General features: G+C 44.1%; 1 protein-coding gene across 5 annotated transcripts in view; it reads right to left on the reverse strand.

Annotated features, from left to right (window-relative positions):
- The window catches only part of LOC149749931 (uncharacterized), a 58250-nt gene that overhangs the window by 16472 nt on the left and 35855 nt on the right, over positions 1 to 5923 (reverse strand). For 3 of the 5 annotated variants that reach the window (XM_089906327.1, XM_089906323.1, XM_089906324.1), the window contains 2 exons: positions 4582 to 5741; positions 3131 to 3260 (listed from right to left, as the gene is read on the reverse strand). The exons of 1 other annotated variant lie outside the window; for it this stretch is intronic. The gene's annotated coding sequence lies outside the window, so the exon portion shown is untranslated. The remainder of the gene's footprint in view (positions 1 to 3130; positions 3261 to 4581; positions 5742 to 5923) is intronic. One more of the 5 variants, XM_089906325.1, reaches the window with a different exon arrangement.

Here is a 5923-nt window from a genome sequence, read left to right on the forward strand (position 1 = left end):
GTAAGTGATAAGTATCTGGGGATGAGAGAAGACTCTTGATGAGGGCTCACTGACCAGTGTGAAGGGTGTGCTGGAGATGGACACTCACAGTAAAGCCTGGATCAGGCAAGAATCATCAAGATGCTCAATCCAGGTACTTTGATGAGGGGCTTGGTGTCTCCCCCGAGACTACTTATTGGTTGTAAGAGGGAAGAAAACAGCAAATTATATGATCTAAATCAACATCACCAGGGAGGAACAGAGGACTACCACGTGCCTCCAGAAGTGGTCCTGAGAAGAGTATATTACCTGTGTAGTATTTTGGTCAAGAATGTATAACTGCATCTCATCATGAGGAAACTAGGCAAAAGCAAAGTGAGGAATATTCTATTTTAAAAAGGGGGTGGGGAGCTGTATTTTTCAAACATTTCAAGAAAAGCTATAGAAATGTTCTAGATTAAAAGGAGACTGGGGGCTTCCCTGGTGGCACAGTGGTTGAGGGTCCTCCTGCCGATGCAGGGGAAGCGGGTTCGTGCCCCGGTCCGGGAAGATCCCACATGCCGTGGAGCGGCTGGGCCCGTGAGCCATGGCCGCTGAGCCTGCGCGTCCGGAGCCTGTGCTCCACACGGGAGAGGCCACAACAGTGAGAGGCCCGTGTATCGCAAAAATAAATAAATAAATAAAAGAGACCGAAAGAGACATGACAACTAAATTAAATTGTTTACTGGAGGGAAAAAAATTTCTGTAAGGGACATTATTGATTTAAATGACAAAACTGGAATACTGTTACCAATGATAGATTAGATTAGGTAAAAGCATTGCATGGTGTTAAATTTACTGAAGTTAGTAACTGTGCAATTGTTAGGAAATAAACAGTGAAGTGTATGGAGATAAAGAGCCTTAATGTATGTAACTTACTCTCATATAATTCAGAAATAATATTTGGAAGAGATAGAGCAAATGATAAAGTGAATGAGGTAAAGTGTTAAGAATAGGGGAACAATGTGGATGTTCTTAGTACTATATATACTTTTTCTTTTTTAATAGATCTTTATTGGAGTATAATTGCTTCACAACACTGTGTTACTTTCTGTTGTACAACAACGTGCATCAGCCATATGCACACACATGTCCCCATATCCCCTCCCTCTTCAGCCTCCCTCCCAGCCTCCCTATCCCACCCCTCTAGGTGGTCGAAAAGCACCAAGCCGATCTCCCTGTGCTATGTGGCTGCTTCCCACCAGCCAACTATTTTATATTTGGTAGTGTATATATGTCCATGCCACTCTCTCACTTCGTCCCAGCTTCCCCCTCCCACCCCATGTCCTCAAGTCCATTCTTTATGTCTGCCTCTTTATTCCTGCCCTACAACTAGATTCATCAGTACCGTATATATATATATATATATATATATATATATATTTTTTTTTTTTTTAGATTCTCTATATATGCGTTCGCATACGGTGTTTTTCTCTTTCTGACTTACTTCACTTTGTATGACAGACTCTAGGTCCATCCACCTCACTACAAATAACTCAATTTCATTTCTTTTTATGGCTGAGTAATATTCCATTGTATATATGTGCCACATCTTCTTTATCCATTCATCTGTCGACGGACACTTAGGTTGTTTCCACGTCCTGGCTATTCTAAATAGAGCTGCAATGAACATTGTGGTACACGACTTTTTGAATTATGGTTTTTTCAGGGTATATGCCCAGGAGTGGGATTGCTGAGTCATATGGTAGTTCTAGTTTTAGTTTTTTAAGGAACCGCCATACTGTTCTCAATTGTGGCTGTATCAATTTACATTCCCACCAACAGTGCAAGAAGGTTCCCTTTTCTCCACATCCTCTCCAGAATTTATTGTTTCTAGATTTTTTGATAATGGCCATTCTGACCAGCGTGAGGTGATATCTCATTGTAGTTTTGATGTGCATTTCTCTAATAATTAGTGATGTTGAGCATCTTTTCATGTGCCTCTTGGCCGTCTGTATGTCTTCCTTGGTGAAATGTCTATTTAGGTCTTCTGCTCATTTTTTAACTGGATTGTTTGTGTTTTTGATATTGAGCTCCATGAGCTTTTGTGTATTTTGGAGATTAATCCTTTGTCTTTTGTTTCATTTGCAAATATTTTCTCCCATTCTGAGGGTTGTCTTTTTGTCTTGTTTATGGTTTCCTGTGCTGTGCAAAAGCTTTTAAGTTTAATTAAGTCCCATTTGTTTATTTTTGTTTTTATTTCCATTGCTCTAGGAGGTGGGTCAAAAAGATCTTGCTGTGGTGTATGTCATAGAATGTTCTGCCTATGTTTTCCTCTAAGAGTTTTACAGTGTCTGGCCTTACATTTAGGTCTTTAATCCATTTTGAGTTTATTTTTGTGTATGGTGTTAGGGAGTGCTCTAATTTCATTCTTTTACATGTAGCTGTCCAGTTTTCCCAGCACCACTTATTGAAGAGGCTGTCTTTTCTCCATTGTACTTTCTTGCCTCCTTTACCAAAGATAAGGTGACCATATGTGTGTGGGTTTATCTCTGGGCTTTCTATCCTGTACCATTGATCTATATTTCTGTCTTTGTGCCAGTACCATACCATCTTGATTACTGTAGCTTTGTGGTATAGTTTGGAGCTGGGGAACCTGATTCCTCCAACTCCATTTTTCTTTCTCAAGATTGCTTTGGCTGTGCCACTAAGATCAGGAACAAGACAAGGATGTCCACTCTCGCCACTCTTATTCAACACAGTTTTGGAAGTCCTAGCCATGGCAATCAGAGAAGAGAAAGAAATAAAAGGAATACAAATTGGAAAAGAAGAAGTAAAACTGTCACTGTTTGAAGATGACATGATACTATACATAGAAAATCCTAAAGATGCCACCAGGAAACTACTAGACCTAATCAAAAAATTTGGTAAAGTAGCAGGATACAAAATTAATGCACAGAAATCTCTTGCATTCCTATACACTAACAACAAAAGATCAGAAAGTATTATTCTTTCAACTTTTCTGTAAGTGTGAAATTATTTCCACATAAAAAAGGGAAAACATTTTTTCAGTCTGTGAGATCACTTTTCACTTTTACCTAATTTTAATATGACAAATTTCAAACAAACAGAAAAATATAAAGCAAACTATAACCAAATCCCATATACTTACTTTTTACAAAGAAACTTTAACAACAGATAAAGGTCAAGTAGATTCCTGGATACTGTCTGAAAACTCAGGCATTCAGAAGGTAGACACATGGATGGACACCTGTGTTCCTAGTATTGACCACATATTTCTCCTGCAAAGATGGGTTTATTTGAGATCAGCAGAGAATTGCAATTCGAGATCTGTAACCATGGGGAACCACATGCAAGGCCCTGCACAGCAAGGGGAGGAGACCACTTTTATAGAGGGGAAGGGAAGATTTACTGGGGCCGAAGTAAACAGAGTCCAGGGCTTGTTGTTGGCTGAGTCCTCGCCAGGAAAGAGGGGGAGTTTGTCTTCTTCCTGCTGGCTTCTGCTGCCATCACAGTGCGTGAGAGTGCCCCCTGCGGGTCTCCTAACTCTGTTTAATTGAGGTTTCTGATTATTGATTTTTTTTACACCAGCAAAAGGGAAATGGCAAAGTGATGAGTTGGAAAGGCCTGCCTCTATCATTCTTGAAGGCAAGCTCGTTGTGGAGCGGGTGCTGAGTGGACTTTGTTGTGTGGATGAGTGACTAGGTAATGAGGGACAGTGTGTCCCTCAGAGCCCTGTCCACCCCCAGCCAAGCCTTGAGGCAGTCTGTGCTTTCTCAGTTGTTACAGCACCTCCTCTACAAGTTCATTCCAGTGCACATAGGACGGGGAGACTGCCTGGCCTCACCTCTTTCCTTGCGGCTCCTATGATAGCTCTTCAAGTCTAGGGCGCCTTGCTCTAGACATTTTAAGTTACTCAGAACTGAAATGCTTTCTACGTGTTTAGGTCAACAGAGTTAATTGGTCAATATATGTAATTCACATTCTTTCATTACTAAGTCTTTCATTACTAAGAATTCAGAAAGTATGTTTGGTTCCAAATTGCACATGCAAAACAAAATAGCTAAATAGTGATTTAGCTATTTAGGTCCTCTGAGAAGCAGATGCCAAGAAGGGATTAGATGTATTCATAAGAGGTGTACTGGCGCAAACACCTGTGAGGGATGGTGGGGAGGCAGCAGAAGGGGGTGGGAGGAGCCAGCAGACTTGATGCAGGTCTGACACCCATGAAGGGGGGCGGGGAGGAGGGATGGAGGGGAAGTGGACGGCGTGGGAGGAAAGGACGGGGAGTAAAGGTGTGGAGGAGAGCTGTAGACTGCTGTGCAGTTCTAAGAAAATCCCACAAGGTTGAAAGGGTCTTTGAGCCAGAGTCACCCATGGGAGGAGGCCCTGCCTCCCAGTTGTGGGCCCCCTTGGCATCCCTGCCGTGCCCGGGCACCGCCCGGAGCAGCCCTTGGGAAGCTTGGCCTGGCTGCCAGCATGCCAGGGGCCGGGGCTGGAGGCCGGTTATACCTCCTGCACTAGGCGGTCTGAGAGGCTCATTCTAATGGCCGCCACACACAATACTTTGCATTATTTGGGCAGGGCAACCCCCGATTTTACCTGAAACAGCGGCTCGACCCAAGGCAAGTTGGGGGCTTAGTTTCTGCACCCTGGTCTCAGTTCCCCTTCACTGTGAACAGGACTTGCAGTCAGAGCATCGTTGAGTGGAGAGCAAATAAAGGATCCACGTCTTGCTGAAAACGTTAAGCTATAGCTCGGCCGCAGAGTAACTTCTGCTTTCATTTCAAAATGCAGTAGGTGCGTCACTTCCCTTCTGCCTGGGAAAGACACCGATTCAGGATGTTGGGTGTTGGATGCCTGTTTGACTCTCGAGAGCTAATGGCTGCTGCTCTGAAGGCTTATTTAATTATTTTTGTAGACTGGTTTATAGGCTGAGAGAGCTTCAAGTTGGCCTTTGCTGCTGCATGAGAAGGTCACCTTCTGATGGGCCATCCTTGTCCCCATGCCCCACACATCTCGGGACCTCTGCCACCACTGGACTAGGGAGCTGGCTTTTGCCCACATGGTGACGGTGCGGAAGCCTGTGTTCTTAGGAGGGCTTCTCTGCAGAGCCCCCGCTGCCAGATCTCTCATTTGGGGAACGCTGTAAAGATGTCAGGATAGATAGTGGTCGGATCCAGTGCAGACAAGCACAGTCCTTGGAGGTGATGAACCTTAGCTCTGCCAGGCTGCGGTCAGTGAGGCAGGTGGGTGTCCAAATCCCAGGCGGTTGGAAAAGCTCCAAAAGAAAGAGGAGGTCTAGGGATACTAGTCACTGAACAGTGATGTTCAGAGGCGCAAACCATTCACTCGGCTGGATGCGATGGGGATGGGGGAGTACCCAGTGTGCAGGGGGTGAGGCAGTGAAGCACAGGGAGAAAAGCAGCAATGAAGTTTCCCACCTTCAAAGAAGAAGGCGAGCTGTAAATGAGGACGCGATCTCCTGGAAGTACTGGGGTAAATGGTCAGACGCTATCGGTAGTTAGAGTCTGATCCGATGTTGGGCTGGTGATGTGTGGACTTAGGGTCCTTTGTCTACCACTTACAGAGGATCTGAATTATTCCAGAGTCTGAGCTGGAACTTTCCTGCTTTGCAGAAAGGGGCTAAGCAGCCCTGGAAGCAAACTCCTAAGGTTCAGAAGACCATACCCTCAAGAAGCTAGAGGTACAATGTTGCACGTTCACACTCTCAGGTGATCATTTCTTTAATAGCACCACATCTAGAAATAGACATAGCACACATCGAATGTCAGCTTACTCAAAAGCATGAGATTTTTAAAAGACACAACACAGCAGGGACTCCATTATCAACAGGGGACTGAAATAGGATCATGGAATAACTGTAAATTGGCCTGTACTCACGTGCCATCAAAACCACTGAGAAATTCTCAGTTTTCATTAC

This window comes from Delphinapterus leucas, chromosome 2, assembly GCF_059928025.1.
Source record: "Delphinapterus leucas isolate spDelLeu-1000000601 "Yukka" chromosome 2, BTC_Dleu_Yukka2, whole genome shotgun sequence".
Taxonomy (NCBI): domain Eukaryota; kingdom Metazoa; phylum Chordata; class Mammalia; order Artiodactyla; family Monodontidae; genus Delphinapterus; species Delphinapterus leucas.